The sequence below is a fragment of the Nesoenas mayeri genome, assembly GCF_963082525.1.
Source record: "Nesoenas mayeri genome assembly, chromosome: 10".
In the NCBI taxonomy this organism is placed as follows: Eukaryota; Metazoa; Chordata; class Aves; order Columbiformes; family Columbidae; genus Nesoenas; species Nesoenas mayeri.
In genome coordinates, this window is record NC_137560.1 from 20,025,346 (window position 1) to 20,043,490 (window position 18,145).

General features: G+C 47.2%; 1 protein-coding gene across 4 annotated transcripts in view; it reads right to left on the reverse strand.

Annotated features, from left to right (window-relative positions):
* Positions 1-17,815, reverse strand: part of SETD5 (SET domain containing 5) — a 65,046-nt gene extending 47,231 nt beyond the window's left edge. Inside the window, exon 1 of one of the 4 annotated variants that reach the window (XM_080350254.1) lies at positions 17,674-17,815. The gene's annotated coding sequence lies outside the window, so the exon portion shown is untranslated. Of the gene's footprint in view, positions 1-8,649; positions 8,851-17,673 lie in introns of those variants that run through there. The other 3 variants (XM_080350251.1, XM_080350255.1, XM_080350252.1) reach the window with 3 other exon arrangements.
* Between the last annotated feature and the right edge of the window lie 330 nt (positions 17,816-18,145).

Consider the following 18,145-nt stretch of genomic DNA (forward strand, 5'->3'; position numbering starts at 1 on the left):
GAGAAAAAAAACACCTCTAGACCTTGAAATATTGTTCTAAAGGTGTTTCAGAGAAAAGCCTATACCACATGCAAGGTCAGAGGGAAACAGAGTAATAAAGGGCAATAACTAGGATCAAATCCAAACCCAGAGAATTACAGTTCCCATGAGAATCCGGGCAGTCCATAGTCATGGGAAGTCGCTGAATATAGAAGGGGAATCAGCAGAATTTACTGGCACGAAGCAGCGTCCCGTAGTCGCAACCAGTGGAAGACTAACCACAAACAAGTCGCCAGGAGTAGGATTGCAACCTCTAGCCCTAGAATTGATGGGGGGTGGAAAAAAATTTCTCTGTAATCCCACTAAATACTCTCTGCCTGGCAGGTCTGGCTGTACGTCCTTTATACATCTATTTAAGGCCCCCACGTGATGATGGCTGCTTGCCCAGCCACTCCCAGCCGGGGCAAATAACCCGACTCCATCCAGAGGAGACTCGGCAGCGGCTTCCGAGGCAGACGTTGCATCAGCCAGGTGTGCAGGAAGCGGCGGAGATAAAGCAGCTGTTGACGAAGGGGCTCTCGGACGGAGGCCGCTGCAGGAATCCCGTGGAAAGGACGACAGGAAGGAGAGAGACGCTCTGCACACAGAACAAGCTTCATCGGCTTCAGAAAAGCCTTTGTGCTGGGGCTCCGGACCTGGCTTTTCTCCCAGAGATGATGCAACACTGAGGAACAAGATCTGTGCCAGAGAAAACTATTCACAGACTATGCAGATGGCAACACGGCCAAAGGAGCTCAGATCAAAACGCGACGGAGCCCCCCCCAGGCCTGGCAAGCCCATTCTCCCCTTGTGCCCTCCAGAACCCCCTGTTTCACATTGTTGCCCCTCTCCTAGTGCAACTGCAGTTTCAGGCAGAACGCACGACCTTACGATAAGGAGAAAAAGTAAAAAGGGGTTTTAACATCCTGCAAAATAAAAAATCACAGCTCGTCCTCTGCTCTGTTGGAGGGAAGAGACAGGGGAGAGACTGAGCTGAAGGCCTCAGATCTCCGGGCCGGGGATCCTCCCGGCACCTCGGCTTGCCAGCGCACGCCTGAGCTCCCCAAACACGTACGGCAGCTCCCGGCTCGTCGGCAGCCCCGGCCCTGCTCGCGCACACCAGGAAACCACGCAGGGACAGCCTGGGCAGCCATGGCAACACCACAGTGTGGCAATTACAGAGCCGTGGCTCCCAAGCTAAGGTTCAGCCTTGCTTTCCATTATAGGACTTGTTTTGATCCTTCCCCCTGGCTCAAACCATCACCGAGTGCCCTCCCAGCTCCAGTCTGGCCTCTGCGGTTTGTGACCAGCCTTCTTTTTGCAGCCTTGCACCTGGGCTCAAGATCACACAAATATACTTCTGTCCACGTTGTAGGGAATTTACTCCAGGCTTATGTAACACTCATGCACCCTGTCCCAACAAACACCAGTTTGTCCAATGCATCTCGAGGGGAAACCGGGCTACGAAAACACCTGCAACCTGCACTGCGCACAGCGAGACAGTCAGATCCACTTACTAATTAAGCTATGTGATCACCGAGAAGCATTAAAATCCAATGAACTTTACATGGTTAACAAGGATCTCTCCAATCTTCCAGCGTTGCGGCAGGTTTCAAAGCTCAGTTTGCTGCACTGCCCCTTCTCAGGGGTGTCTTTGAAATGGAAATGCCACCAATCAAGAGCACTGGTGCCCAGTGGTGCTCCTGGTCATTTAAGACGGTTCTGGGACCACTAGAAAATTGACACATCTCCTGCAGACCTACTTTTCCCAGGACAAAACCTGTTAAGATTGCAGACAGAGTGAGCAGGACAGTGGTGGAGAGCAATTATGAAAGCTGAAAGTCAGCATATCAGCCAAAAAGCCTTATTTCCCCTTCTGGGGCTTCTACCCACTTGCCAATGCTGAATTAGAGTTCAAGGGATGTTCTTTATTGCGGTTCACTTTTCTGGCTTACCTGCATCTCAAGTTATATTGTATTTTAGCACTGGCAACATACGTGCTGATTCCAAAATGCAGGTACTGCCAGGACGGCAGCACAGCATGCCCAGGGCACGGTGAATGTTCACACAAATGCAATGTTACAGTGGTCAGATTTACAGAATAAATCATCATACTGGACCAACAAGCTTCGAGGAATATAAATTTTAGGAAGTTATTTTGATAGGTTTTTGATAAAACAAGGTAATCAAAGGCTTGTTACAACCACAGAGATGAATGTGTAATATTTACTCGGGAAGCTCCCAATACCTGCTTCCTGATCAGCAAGAAAAGCTCGGCAGTACATACAGACAGCACTGAGAGCCACGGTCGCTTTTTTGACTTGCCCATTTTTTGTTAACGATACATAAAGCAGATAATCCTGTTGAACACATTTTCAAAGTAAATGCAGATGGCCAGAAATGAGCAGTCAAAATCCTGCAACCAGTGATGACTGAACAAAGACAAAAGTTTGCTGACTTGCAGACAAATTAGTAATTTCTTCCTTTGAGAAGTGATCCTCCATGAGCACACGACACCGTAACCAACCACCTTAAATGCACCGAGGTGGTAATACAGGAGGACTGACATCAAACAGTTGGCCAGGAGTGCTCCTTGTAGAGCTCACATGAAAGCGATGCTGAGCAAGTAGTTCTCTAAAGCATCAATAATGAAATACTATCTGCTACTGCAATCGCTGGGGTTTTTGAATGTTGAATTACGAGCAGAGTAACGTATCGAGGAAGTTTTCGTGATTATCACAAATGCAGCTAAGCACAGGAACATACAACCAGATGATGAAAATAAGAGGTTGAAATGAGAGCTGCTGATGCTGAGGAAGAGGGAGGTCGCCTCCATCCACCTCTCAACGCTAGGGAGAGGGGCACGATGACACAGCAGAGAGGGAAGGGGGTGGATTTCTTTACTGCTAAGCCTTTACAACCTCCTTTGTGTGTAGCGCTGTGAGTAGCTCTGCAGGTTAAGACAGACAGGGCTGTCTGGACAAGGTGAGCAGCAGGGGCTGCTGCACAAGATCTCAAAGCTGGAGGCCTTTGCCTTGCACCACGTAGTGCCCCAACACGTTTCTGCAGTTCGCTATCCCTTTAGCCCTAAGCAAGGAAACTCACAGTCGTCAGACAACCTTTCCCATCCCAAAACCAGCTCAATTTATGTGACAAATCAATAGGTTCAGCCTTTAAAAAGCTACAGAGTTTTTGAGCCTCTTCTTCCTTAGGAGACAGAACGGCCCCCTCGCTGCACAGCTGCAGAGATGGGAGCAACGGGGCTCACCCCGGCTGGTCCCAGAGGAGGACAAGCAGGAACGCAGCCGTGCAGAAGAGGCAGAGCAGCCCAGGCAGCTCCAAGCCCTCCTCTGCAGGACCTGCCAGAGCTCCACCTGCACAAAGCACCAGATTTTGAGGGGTACCAGAAGGCAACTGAAGAGCTCTGCATGTCTGCAAAGGCATCTGGAACAAGGCAACCCGTGGAAACACAGGAACTCGGCAGCAGGCATCGAGGGAGTGGTACAACGGGCAAACACAAATAAGAAGTAGAAGCACAATCCGGAGTCATTACCAAACTGAGTCACTCAGTTCCCCAGGTGAATTTACAAAGCCAGGGAGGAACAGAATCACTGAAGTGCTCTCATTTTGATGGCATGAAAACCAGCAAACAAGTGCCATTAGAATACTGCTTCCGACAATTATTTCGTATTGTTTCAAACATGGATAAACTTTCCAACTCAGTACAGTTAACTTGAGAGATAGAGAATACCCTACATTAATTTAAGAATGAAACCCACCAGGAGAGCTTGCACTCACTTCACATCTCAGAGGAATTGTCATCGTATTGCCATTGTGCAATTTTCTTAATACTGTTTCTAAAAAAGGATGAGAAAGATTTACAGACTTCTGCTGCGGTCAACTGGAACTCAGAAATGCTCATCAGAATACAGTGAGTGTACACAGTTACATCAGGGCTCCTCTGCAGAGGCTTTCAGAAAGCCTTAACCATATCTGAAACATCTGAAGCAGCGCAGTATGGGAAAGAACCGAGTTCCAACAATGCAGCCACAAAGCATTAAATTTCAGAGTTCCCTTCACATCTTATGTGTCTCATGCAAGGCACTATTCTAGCACCAGGTTAACTATATCTCCTCTAAATTCATCTTAATTCCATGATCTTGGCTTTGACTGTGGGTGCCTGTATCTGAACTCGTGCCAACTGATCACAGCACAAAACCTGCAAAGATTCTGAAACTCTGGTGTCAGGAAAGGAGCACCGATGTCGTTCTTTTAAAAATCACAATATATTTTCTCTGGAAAGAAATGAGTCAGGCCTGTCTTAAAAGACTAAGATGAACGTTTGCTGCTTTCCCCTTCCCTGTAAACCATTCCAACGTCTAATTATTATCACTGCTAAGAAACTGTACGTCACAACCGAATTTGTCTAACCTCAGTTGATATTGCTATGCCTTTGTCAGCAAATCTCACAAGTCCTCTTAGGAAAAGATCGAGTCCTCACTCAATTGTCTTTTCAATAAGCTGAGTAAGTTGAGCTCCTTTAAGCCTCACATCATGAGGCTTATTTTCCAGTCCCTGGATCATTTCTGCAGCTGTCCTTTGAATCCTCTCCAAATACACTGGCATTCTTCTTGAAGCATGGAAACCAAAATTCAATTCCAGTATCAGTCTCGACGTTGTTGTGTTTATAAGATTACTTATTTTTGCTCCACATTCCTTTCCCCCACTATTTTATTCCCCTCGATATGCCCAAGAATCACATTAACCCTTTTGAAAAAAATACAGGCCCAAGTAACATGTAGAGGAAACTACCTGTGAAGACCTTAAAGCCCTTTGAGCTACCGCTTTCCAAAATGTGGTTTCACACATTCTGAAGTTTTTCTAACAAATGCATCGCCTTGCAACTGGATGTTTTCATATATTTTGTTGAAACATGGCAAAACAATTCCAGACTCCCTAAACATACTTTATTACCCCACTACTGTCTCTCTGACAGAAGCTTTATCAAATATTTTATGCTATCCAGATGAAAAGATTCTGAGGAACAGTAAAAGAAAAGCTGATTCCATCTCACAACCTTCTTTAGCGCTGTGTCCCTTCCAAGTTGCAAACCCAGATATTTTAGATCTCCACTGCTAATGCAATTTATCCAGAACGACCATTTCTAGTGTAAGAGTAACCTGCCCTTCTTCCTCCTAACTCTTGCCCTCCCCACCCAAAATAGACATGCCCCCCACAGCCCCTGCGCCCAGTCCCACTTCCAGACAAGTAGGGAATAACTCAGGCTGGAAGGGACCCCTGATTTTTAACCGACTGAAACCCCCTCCTGCCCCCAAATGAGGGCCAACTTGGATCAGGCTGCTCAGGGCTTTGCTCGTTTCTTCTCCAGGGCCACTAAGCGTTTGCGTAACTACGTGTTTTAAGGCCAAAAATAACCTTCTGATGATCTGACTTTCCACCTAAAAAAAGACTGGAAAATCTCACCTAGTCATTTTTACACTTGGCATTGCAGCTTACAAACGAGCTAGACCATGTTGGTCAAGTACAGCCTAAAATCCAGTGCGTGGATTTACCACAATTCTTTGAGGGGAGTTCAAAATCAAGCACCAGACTGCAGACGAGAGGTCCCCAGGCAGCATCAGCCCAAGACATTAAGTCTTCACAGTCAGCACATTTCTAGTTTTTATGAAAAAGCTTTTTTTTTTAAACTAAAACTACATCAAACACTTTCTGCGAAGCCTTTGAAGAATGCTTCAAACTACCCAAGTGAAGCTCCAGCTCTAACTCCACCTCTAAAGGAGACTGTTCTTCCATCACATGCACAGGTGACTTAAGTCGTTAACTTCCCCACGGATCCACCATACACGTGGCTAGTGGCAAATTACATAAATATATAATTTTAAATGTTATCTTTCATGTTCACAGTGGTAAGATTTATTGGCACCTATCTTTATCAATAATTTTATTTAACACCACACGCGCAGCACCGGTTTCCTTGACTACCCAAGTGAGAATGTCCATCATCCCTTAACAAACACAGAACATCTTTCAATACACACAGCCCAGTCCTACAACGCTTACCAGTTCTTACTTCAGTTACTAACAAGAATCTACCCATCCCTCCAATACCCTCATAATTATATAAACAAAGGATTAATGTGGACATATATTTATCCATACAAAAGCATGTCACGATAGTCAAGTTATCCCACTTTCTTTAAAGAATAGTTAAGTAAAATCAAAGCGACTGAGAGCTAGGCTGGATTTAATGTAACAGCATGAACTACTCCACTGAAATTAGAGATCTTAGCCAAGATCCTGTGATACTCTCACCTTACATTCCTCCCTAAGCATCAATTTTTGGCCCTATCAGAGATGAACGAAACCTTGAGTCCGTCTCAGGAGAGTCACTGTTGTTCTCACATTACGTATTCTACTCTCCCATCTGGGATTATCAGCGCTGGATTCTCTGCCAACAGCACGGAACCTCTTTAAACTTGGAAAAAGTATGGAATAGAATAAGAAAAAAAGAAAAAAATCCCATCACATGAGTAAATGAGGCTTGACAGCATGATGGATGCTGCAGGTTCACAAGTATGAAGGCACTCCTAAGATGGGCTGCGCTTGTTACGGCTTCACATAAGCATAAAAGATGCTGGTTTGCCGCATTCAGGAGGGAGATGCTCAGCTATTTAGATTGGATGCATTTTATGTAAGACTGAAGATGACTAAGTCACAGCTGGACAGATTATGTTCTAGAAGCAAGCTACACGCTTCTCCCTGTACCTTAAACACCAGAGTTTCCTAATCGGCGTCTTTTCTCCTTTATTTTTCAAATGCAAGACACTGAATTCTCCCAAGAAAAAAACAGCCTGAAAATATTCAGGACTATGTGCTTTAACCAAGAGGAATTTCACAGGCACGAGTTATCGTAGGGCTAATTTGATTTTGTCATTATGAAAAAACTGAGAACTATCAAGACCTCAGCTGGGTAACAGTTGGGGAGGAGAATGATCTCAACACAGGAGCAAAAGAGCACAGACAGGAATTATCTCCCTGAATAACACGCATAGACTTTGTGCGCACTAAACATCCAAACACAGTTTGCCAAGATACTCTGAAAGCCCCTTCACATAGTTTATCAGTCCTGATGGTACAAATCAGTAGCAACATTGTTCTTAACCCAAATTATCTTGTAGCATTACAATGCTAGTGAAAACAAGCAGGAAAAATACCCTGGTTCATGGTACCGCACTTCCTGGTGAACAACTAGACAGGAGGTTTTGTTTCACCTGTATCCACTACACAATGTCCTCCCCACCACACCTATTAACATCAGTATTAAAAACACTGGTTGCTTTACTGAAAGAAATCAAAGGAGCGGAAGCAACACATCACTAGAGATACGTGGGAAGAGGTGAGGATTGGCGTGGGTGAGATGGCCACCTAAAACAGTCTGAAAGGCACCACTAGACCAGGAGTCAAAATAAACATGCTCCATGCTGCCTGCAAGATGTGTGACACAAGCTCTTTATTGCACCTTAATTTTCCTACCAGTAAAAACAGGATACTACTTCTGAAACATTACACACAGTGTTTCGCATCATACACATGATAGCTAGAGCTAATTCAATAGATTTGACCAGCACAGGAGTGGGGACAAACTGCCCTGGCAGAATTGCATCTTGAACATTTGGGTGGAAAAAACACCCAGAAAACATTTAAATCCCTGTGGCCATGTCAGTTGTTTCATTCACGGTCAGTATGGGCTTAGGACCCACACACGCACCCCAGGAGAGAAGCAGCGGCCTCCCAAAAAGCAGGAATTATCAGTTTAACTGCAGAGACTTTAAGCTAAATTAAACCTTCTCCATACCAACAGCAAGTCTCATTGTTCAAGATGAATTTGTACATCTTAAACCCACATACCATTTCAGTAAGAACCATCTTTCTTAGCAACTTAGGTAATTTTGTTTTACAAAACGCTGAAAAGTTTCCATCATTTTTCAAATATATGTCAAGGCCGTTTATTTCCTCCCTCACAACCTTCTCTTCATGTAAAAACTGAAAATATCAGAATTCCTTGCAAATGTTGCCCCAACACTGTGACTCTCACGGGAACAGCCCACTTGACTATCGCTCAGAAAAAGAAGCGACGTCTTCAACTCTGACACCACAAGAGCAACAGAAAGCTACAAACTTGGCTCCAAGAACAGCCAGCTCCCCTAAATCACCCCATCCAGCTCCGCTCCGTGACTTGGTTACAAAAAAAAAGGCGGCATTTCCAGCCAAAGGAGTTCACTTGAAGGCTTCTGGCTACATTTTCATACAGTTCTGTGAAAAAACAGAAGTTTCGTTAACATTTGGACGTGCCATTTCATTCTCGCTGCTCCTTCAAGAGCGTCTGCTCCACGTGTGATTCAACGAAATTCTGCTGACTGCTTTCAAGCTGACAGTCCCAAGCGACGCCCAGGAAAAGGCCTCACTAGTGACTGTAGGTTTTAAGGTATAGCTTTGCTTTTAGAATACGGTAGTGCTTTATTGACTAAATCATTGCTTCTACCTGTGTAGGTAAGACTTAGAAATACAGGAGCAGGCAACAGGAACTGCGACACTTAATTTCACTCTTACATTCTCTGGCAGCTTGTGGGGAAAGTCTTCTCCAAGTCTGCGTATTTTTCACTGTCTTATAAATCCTGTATCTGGACTTTTCCTAAAGGATACTCTGAACCCACAGTGGCTGAAGAGAATCCAGCAAACAGCAGACTTGTGCCACCAGATGCAAGCGCTTCTGTGCTCGGCTTCTTGAACTTCTCCGACCGACGCACCCCGTGCTCCAAGCTGGAAAGGGAACGAGTATTGTTCTTGTAGCAGCGCTAACGGCAATTTCCACGGGTGCCACCAGCTTGGGACTTCAGCATCCAAGTGCCTCCCACCTCCAGCACAGCAATAGCCTCTCCAAACAGGACCAACACGATTGATTTGGGTCTATTTGTGAAGATTTTCATTAAATAAAAGGTTAGCCTCATGGCAGGTGAGATTTCTTGCTCGTAAGACATACCACTCACGCCCAATGTGAATTTTTTTGCGCAGCAATATGCATTTGGAGGTGTCAAGACTTGCTAACATTTAAATAACTTTATTCAACCTCAAACAGCCAAAAGGCTGCCTCTAGTTGTATCAGGCCAAACAGTCTCACTGGGTACGAAACTAAAAGCCTCCACGCACAGTGAGCAGACGGAGCAGCACACACTGGGATTTGCAGTATGTAGACAATCACTCTGCTTCAAGTATATGCTGCTATAACCAAGTTTTCCATTTTAAATAAATAGGATTCAGGTTTCTGCTGCAACTGAGCTTGGCTGAATTACATGTTTGTGTTGTTCCAGTTGCACTCACGTCTCTTTACATTTTTACCAAAGCTGTATGGAATTCATGTTATGGGTTTTTTTACTGCTATAGTTTTAATAATTTGATTGACAATGTATGCTCTAATTCACCATTTTATAAATGTCTGGATATCTTACAAGTCATAACAACTGGCAAGTAAATGCAAAATAAAGACTTTCTAATTACCAGGTGAAAAAAAAGGATAAGGAATATTGTGTGGTACATTTATTTACACAGATTTGTAATAACTGTATACTAATTAACATTTTGCCATCTTCTGAAATGAGACATCACTTTGGCTCCCTGCTATATGTACTTTCTGCAAAAATATACCTACAAGAATTAGTTATTTTGAAACAGTTAAGGCCCCTGTGTAGGTTATAACACCATTCCACCACCGCAGATCAAGCCTACGTTAAACCTCACATCTGACCAACTTCCCAAGCAAACGAGAGCGGAGGAAGGAAAGACTACACAGCCAATTTTCAAGCAGAAAACTAAACGTTCATCTAAAGAAACTACTCCATGCACAGCGACCGAGGGGTACAAACCCAGAGTGTTTTATCACAGGGTTCCTCTCGGAGGGGGGTGAAGATGCAGGGACAGCCCCAACTGGCCGCCCCATGTCCCAAGCCCCCGCTCCCCTCTCGGCTCCCCACCACATCCTCTGTGCTTCCACCCACATGCTCTCCCCTATTTATTTTGTGAGGGCTCTGGATGCTCGTCAAATCTCTCGGTGAGCTGATTCAGATCACTATCTTGGCAAAAAACAATAATCCAGCAAAAAACCAAAACACAAAATAAGCCCAGCGTAGCTTTCTGCTGGGTTCGCAAGCTGAAGGAGTTCAGAAGAGGGATCCAGCAAGAACCAGAGTTGGCAAGCAAAAAAATGCAGAACTCCTCGTTGGGTGGGAGAGGAAGGGGGAGCAAAACTTCCCCCATCGAGCAGCAGAGCTGTTGGATGTACTCAGCTGTCTCGTGTAACTTCACCCGGAGTAACCTCAGTCGCAGGGTGCAGTTCTGCAATAGTTTCAAGCTGACTTCAGCTGGCACCGCTTCAGCGCAGCCTCCCCGGCCCTCTCTGCACTGGTGTAAACCCGACCCCACAGTTCAGCAGTTTGGGGGGAAAACAGCAGAAAACTCTCACTTCCAAAAATGAAATGCACTTGTTTTGGCCATGGTAAGCTTCCTGGATAGTTCACTACCACGGCAGGCATGGGCCAGAAGAAAGGCAAAAGCGATGATGGCGGGATGGGGAGCAGGACTGTGGCAGCAGCACGTTAGGTCAGCTTCAATTGCCACGGAACTGTATCACTAGAGTGCACCAAAAACCTGCACAAAGTTGCACACAGTGCATCACAAACACCCATTCCAGTTTAACACACCGATTTCCATATACAAGCAAACCCTGAGGTGGATATTAGAAGACCTGCACAACAAAGAATTTGTGGTAAGCTCAGAACCTGACTTTCACTCTAAAAGTATTCTTGTTCCCTATTAACCTCCAGGCCATCTTGAACCCCAACACCCTTGTAATTCATGAAACTGCAAGAGAACTTGGAATCAGAAAGCCAGGCTCCTCCGCAGTCAAGCAGAGCCTACGGAACTTGATCAAGCAGTTGTCTTTCCTTTAAAGGTTCACTTTAGCTGTATTTATACAGGAAGCTTCCAGATCTTTGCTGTGGTAAAAGTTAATCTACAGCCACATTACTGAAAGCATTCCTGCTGCATGATTATAAGCTATTCCAACCTAATGCCACCAAAACACAGGAAACAATTTGGTTCAGTGTCTTTAGTTAAAGGCTACATGAATGCAAACGGCTCACTCGCATATTCTTCCAAGTATCTATAAATTGATACTGCCACTCAGGTTGAGACATGCTGACTATTTTAAGGGCTCCACGCTGAACCCCCAGGGCACTTCGGTCTCCTAAATCACTGGTTCTCAGACTTTTCCCAGTGTATTCCTTCCTGCCTACAAGCAAGGATGCATTCTCACCTCCTCACTCTCTCCAATAAAAACATCTGAGAATTGCTCCTTGGGAGGAGCTTCCACCCCAGCGCCCTGAAGGGGCACCGGTCCTACACAGCACTGCCAGCAAGATGTAATTCGGGCAGAGGCAGGAAACAGGGCCACGCTGAAAAACCCTCCTCCGCTCCTGCTCTCTGCACTACCTGGAGCTGGGATGAGAAGCCTAGAGTCCCGGTCCCATCCTCCCACAGCTCCTACATTCTGCTCCCAGAAGCCGCATCTTTCCCTCCTCCTGCCTGAGCTTCCTTATCCAAACATTTCCATGAAGTGCAATCCTCAAAAATCCTCCAGCCACTTATTTTCATGACTCAAAGTCTATGCAAAACAAAGAGACTGCATTATCTGACACCGACAAACGAAAACTCCAAGCTGCATCCTGATAGTTTGGTTTTTTTCGTATACCAAATCACATTCAGCAGGCACCTTCTGTTAAAAGTTCGGTGGAAGGGTCTCGCACTCCTTCCCTATCAACAACTTGCATTTCAAACTGCTCACTTCTAAGTCAAGAGGATTCTTCTTGGTATCGGAACTTCAAACCGTTTTCTGGGTTGCTGGAACGGTCACCGAGAAAGTTTTGTCCTGTAAATCAGCAAAGCTGCAGAAGAAAACCCTGGCAGGAGCTCCATAAGGACAACAGCAATAAGCCTGAGTCACTAAATGAGCAGCTACCAAATCCAGACAATATCTTCTTGTCAATGTGGATGATTGCAATTGTAACCATGCTCTAAATATGAACACATCAAAAGCACCGTGACCTTTCTACTCTGAAATTACTTTGAAATATTTTAGGGCTTAAGCATTTTGTTTTTGAAACTCACATTTTGTCTCAAAAGGCTGCTTGTAAGTAAAAGAAAAAAAAAAATGACAAACCAAAAAAACCCAAAAAACACACAAAACCAAACCCAACAACAAAAACTAAGCTCATTTAGAACAGGATGAATAAGCAAAAAAGTTTGCTGCCTTGAAAACTGCAGAGACCTGAGTGCCTGGGCTGCCTCCCCTTTGCTAAACTTAGCCCTTCCGTGACCCTCGGGGAGGAATGCGAGACCTGTCTACGTTATCGAGTTTATAAGGATTAAACTTTAGCATAAACAACAGATCACTTCTAAACTTCACTCTAAGAGCCAAATTCCTGACTATTTCTCAATGCCGCTCTATGTTCTCTCTTAGTTCCCCCTTTTTTTTTGGTGAACGTGGGACTATTAGGCTCCTGACCACAAAAGAAATTACTTGTGCTCACTAAAAGCTTGTCACTCAAACTGCTGACAGGTCCTCCCACATTTTTCCACCTTGAAGTCTGAGCACACCAGTGCACTCTCCTGAATATTTCCCATATTGCTCATCACAATAAGTGAGTTTTGTGTGTGTTTGGTGGGAGGAAAATAAAACTCGCCAAGAAAGCTTTTCTTTCTCAAATTTATTCTTTCAAAAGGTAATTTGTTTGTTCTACTGTTTAAGCATTTAAATTAGACTCCAGGATCAGAAAGTTGCGCATTTACAATTTAAACAATATGGACGCTCCTATAGGGCTTGTGGCAACAAAAACTAGCATGAAGGCTATTATTCGCTGCAGATTTCTTCTTTTGGGCTACAGCTTTTGAAGTTCAGACTCATCGAGTTGAAGTGAGGGGAAAAATCCCTTTAGCTGTTTTTGTTACAGGAAAATAATACTTCACCACCAGCTCGAGCAGGGGGGAAGGGGGACGATGAACAAGAATCTCCTGATTTGTTGTGCAGATCATCCTCCAAGACAAAGAGCATCTTTACTAATTATAGAAGAAGAAAAAAATTTAAACTAGGGGCGGTTGAAAAACTGTTTCTCAGCATGCTCAGTGGGCATTAGCTGCGATTTCAGCAGCTTAGCAAGTCCCACCCCTGCGTGAGCTCAGCGGGGAGCGCAGGAGCGCTGCACATTCTCCCTGCTCAGCAGGGACCGGGGCCGCTGCTCGGCTGATTTGCTACAGGAATACTGGAAAATTGCCACCAAAATAGCAAATCTCGTGGAAAAAAGAAAAAAAACACACACCACAGAACCCAACAAACAACAATACACCAAGAAACCCCCAGCAACTCCAATAAGGAATTAAAATTGGAAAAGAAATCTCAGCTCCCACAGTTCAAGATGTTGAAGTCTTGCTACATTATGGTCTGGGGCTTTTTTCCATTATTGAAATGAGCAAAAGGTTCAGGCTAAAGCAGATTTATAGAAAACTGTCTCTAATAATATAGTGCAAACTTACTGTGCACTAACTCTTGCCACCAGTCGGCCATGGAAGCCAAAGACTGGTTGTAGAATCTCTAACAGCTTTAACATCCACAGCTATTTTTCTTTTCATTTGAAAGAGGAAAAAACACTAAGTAGACAAGTATAATGCAACAAAGTCTTTATTTTAAAATCAAATAGCAGCTTAAGTTTCATGGGGCAACTGGGACTTAACATCTCACGTGCTATACATTTGAGCACACATTTAACACTTTCAGCTCAAGCACTGCTACGACATCGTGTATATGTATAACAAACTTTATCTATTGCAACCTTTCTTATATACTGCACATAACACAAGATTTCACTGGCAAGATTACAGAGTTACACACACAAGTGGCACCAAGGTAAGAACACAAATGTGCATCTGTAATACAGTAAGATTGCCATGAGAACAACGATTTTTGAATTTTCGAACATCTGAACACTCAGTATGTTTGTTTAACTACTGCCAGAATAGATAGAAACATTTTTATCTCATCACATCATTCAAAACAAGTTTGTAAAAGTCTGATCATCCAAAATAGGAGAAAGAATAGACTGGTCAGACTAATAAATGACATGGCTGGGACATCACACATTTAGTTCTCCCTTGCACACTTTGCACCTGGAAGTCTGAATTTAAAATGCTTCTTTTACTTCAAGGAACATTTGGAAAATTTAAATCAATGGTTGATGGTTGTTCCCCTCCAAAAAAAAAACCACGAGCTTTTGCACATTCTGAGATGCCAGTTCAATGCCATCTCTCTCCTATGTGTTTTTTCAACTCTGGCCTATTACTTTTAAAACAAGATCTGGCTCTGAGTCCTCTTTCTAAAAAGGGATTTAAATGTACGTGGGATTTCACCACCCTACCTTGGGGTGGGGAAATCTCAGGCAACATTAGCTAAGGAATCTTACTTTCAGGTCACTTGGGATATGACAGTAAAACGAAAAGCCAGGGCCTTGTCAGAGCGGTGCTGGTTATTCAGGATGTGAGGCCCTGGACCATTTTCCCATTATAAAATACAGAGAGGCTGTAAGCAATGTACGCTGGGACTGTACACAAAGAGTAAGGGGCCACAAAGATCACCTGCTGTATTTTCTTAAACCAAGGAGCTGGTCTTCATACTCACAACATCCTAAGCTCCTTACTGTTGTCACGTCACTCCACGCCAGGCAGCAGAACCACATTCAGCCCCCATGACAGATGCGTTATAGGGGTTAGAAGTTGCTCACCCCACCTTGTGAAACAATTTGTGTGCTACGGATCCTCAAATGTAAAAGCTGCTTGGAGTTTGGCATCTACTACATGATTGCTGCCAGTCAAGTGGATTTAAGGGCATATTTTAATCTCTCTCACGTTATTCTGATACTGGAATTCTTGCTTCAAGCTCACAGTAATTCTGAGTTTGGTAACTCAGGCCAGGGCAAGAGTCTCCCCATTGGAGATGTTACTTTGCAAAGATGGCAGTTGTTTTCTAATACTAATCTGTTCCCATTTCCCACACTGCATATCTCAACTAACAGTTTCATCTCTAAGAAATGCACTGGAATATGCTGATAGCTCCACCTCGACAACACAATATCATAGCGACAGAGGTCAGTGCCAAATGGTTAGTCAAGCAGATAAGAAAGGCACTCTTTCTTCCTTAAAAAAAAAGGAAGCTATTGCAGTCAAGCAGACAGAGTGTGGATAGAAGCTGGCAGATTCCACAATACAGAGTCACGTCAAAAATGGCCTCCTGGAAACTGTTCCTTCATCAAGTATTTGAGTCAACCGAAGGAGAGGAATTGTCCCCACTACTCACAGGAGTTTCACCTCCCTATTCCACAGCAGAGCAGCATTTTCTACACGTTTTGACATACAACCGCACAAGAAGCGCAGGGGACAGATTTCACTCTGCAGCGGAGGGAAACTCTTCTCCCTGCTTTCTGTTTCCAGTCCCAAAGTTGAGCTGGGCCTTTATGTTGACTGTTCCCTGGTCTGTGAATGGAAAATCCCTCCTCAGCACTAGCAGGCTGGTGTCTGCTGCACACACCCACTGCACACAGCAGAAATTCCAGTCAATAAGGCAAGTGGGGCCCAGGCGATGGAAGGGGAGGAAGGAGACATACAAACAATAAGAAAAGCATCTGGCTCTGTTACTGGCTGGAAAGGAGATTGGAGTTCAAAAGAGGCACGACTGCAGCCTTCACTTCACAGGAAGATCATATCAATTCTCGCTGTCCTACTTTTCACACGGACCAAAATATCTGGAAAGGGCAACTTGAGGTTTCCAGCCCACGCTTTAATGCAATTCTATTAACTCAAGAACAGCAGCGAAACCCACCTTGTAGGTTTTTGTCCCACCGGATCAAAACATACCCCTGGGTTCTGTATTGGACCTGTGGAAACAGCCCAAAAAGTAAAGCCCTTTGCTGAATGTGAGCCAGCCATCTCTCCACCACCACACTAATGGAGGCTGCTCTGCTGTCCTTCCCTGGAGATAGCAGCCAAGTCTACTGAAGCTTCTCTCATAGCAACCAGAACTCCAGAGCCAACAGCAGCTGCTGTCACTGCCTTCAACGCTTACCCACAGGATCCAGAGCAAAGCAACACCCTCCTCCCTGCACCTCCAGAGCAAGAAAGAACCCCAGAAGGCTGGTGACAAGACAACTTCCTGGGTCAACCACAAGAAGGAAAAAGAAAAAAAAAATCCTAGTATTTCCTATACAAGTGAAAAGGGGAATCTTGTTTCTACTGAAAAAAATAAATAGAAAATTCTTTTTCTGGGTTTAGGTTCTGGCAGTAACACCCAGTCAGGGTGTGGGACAACTGTCTGAAATCCACGACCACCGGGTGTCAACATCAAGTTCTTCAAGACCCCTCACACAAGGAGAACCCTTGGCCCCCTTGCCCTGGCCATGCCCTCATCGCTCCCATGACATCATGGCCAGAGCCCGCAGCAGTCACCGCAGCCCTGCAGCACCCATGCAGAGCACCCTCCCCTCTCCCAAAAATAAGCCCACCCGGGGGGATCCTAGCTCCTGGCAAAGGAACACAAGGCCAGGGCCGGGAAGAGGCAGTGAACCTCCCCCGGCTGCTGCACCCACTTCCACGGGGCCACACGCGGCCTCGCACCTCGGCTCCTTCCCTCCCCCCGGGACGGGCAGACGCCGCCCGCCGCCGCTTCCCCGCCCGACCCGGCGGTGAACTCCGGTCACCGGCACCCAAGGACGAGCCGCCGGGTGACAGTGACCTTGCCGGTGCTGGGAGAGGGAAGGCGGTGGGGCTCGGAGTGGGGCCGGGGCGCGGGCAGGGCAGCCGAGAACCCACCCCCGCGGCGGCCACGCGTGACGGACGGGGGAATGCGGGAGAATCTGCGCTGCAGCCCCCGGCGCCGGGCGGGCGGGGGGTTACGGGGGAAGACGCCGGGCGGGCACCATGAGAAAGCAGAAAATGCAGGTCAAACACCGCCTCCCCCGAGGCACGGAGGGGCCAGCGGTGAGGGGCGGGCGGCGGGGGCACAGGCGGCCCCGAGGGGGCTGCCCCAAGACGGACAACGACCCCCAAGGCCCACCAGGACAATATGGGGGAGAAAAGGAGAGCGGACCGACCACCCTGCGGCGGGGCTTCCCCGGCGCTCGCCTCCAACGACAAAGCCCCGCGGCCAGGCCCAGCCCCAGCCCCGCACCGGCCCGCCACCCCGGGCCCCAGCCCGGCCGCCGCGGACGGGCGCGCACCACCGAGACCGCCATGATGGCCCGCGCCGCCGGGCCGGGCCTTCCCCACCGGGTCAGGTCAGGCCGGGCTTCCCGGGACGCTGCACAACCGGCACGGCGGGGCCTTAACACCCGGACCACCGAGCCAGGGCGGAGCGGAGCGCCGGGACGCGACCCGCGCCAGGAGCCTCCCGCCTTCCCGCCCCGGCGTTCCCTCCCGCCAGCCCCGCCGCCGCCGCCGCCGCCGCCGGGCACGACCCGTCCCCACCCGCCAGCCCGCGCCTACCTGGCCGGCCCGTTCCCCGGGCCCCCGCACGGCACTAGGCCCGGCTCAGCGCCACGGCGTCTCCTGGGCAGCCGGCGGGAGCGCAAGCCCTCAGCGGCGGCCGCGGCACCAGCCCCTCCCCCTGGCAGCAGCAGCGGCAGCTTCTCCCCAGGCCGGGCGGAAACGGCACTGGGCGCACGGGGATCCCCGGCGCCGGCGCCAGGGGCGCCCCGGACACGCCCACTCCCGCTCCCCGTTGGCTGCCACGGCGCTACACCCCACCTCGCCGAGACGCCCGCCGCCGCCAACGCCTGGCCCGCCTACGCTTGCCATTGGTGGCCGAGCTGCCCGGGCCCGCCTGCGCTCCCGCCTCATTGGAAGCCGTGCGTCCGACCCGCCGCTCGCCCCACGGTCCTGACGCGCCATTGGCTCGCGGAGCTGCTCGTCGGCGAGAGGCGGGGGGTGGGGGGAAGAGGCGGCCGCCAGCGTCGAC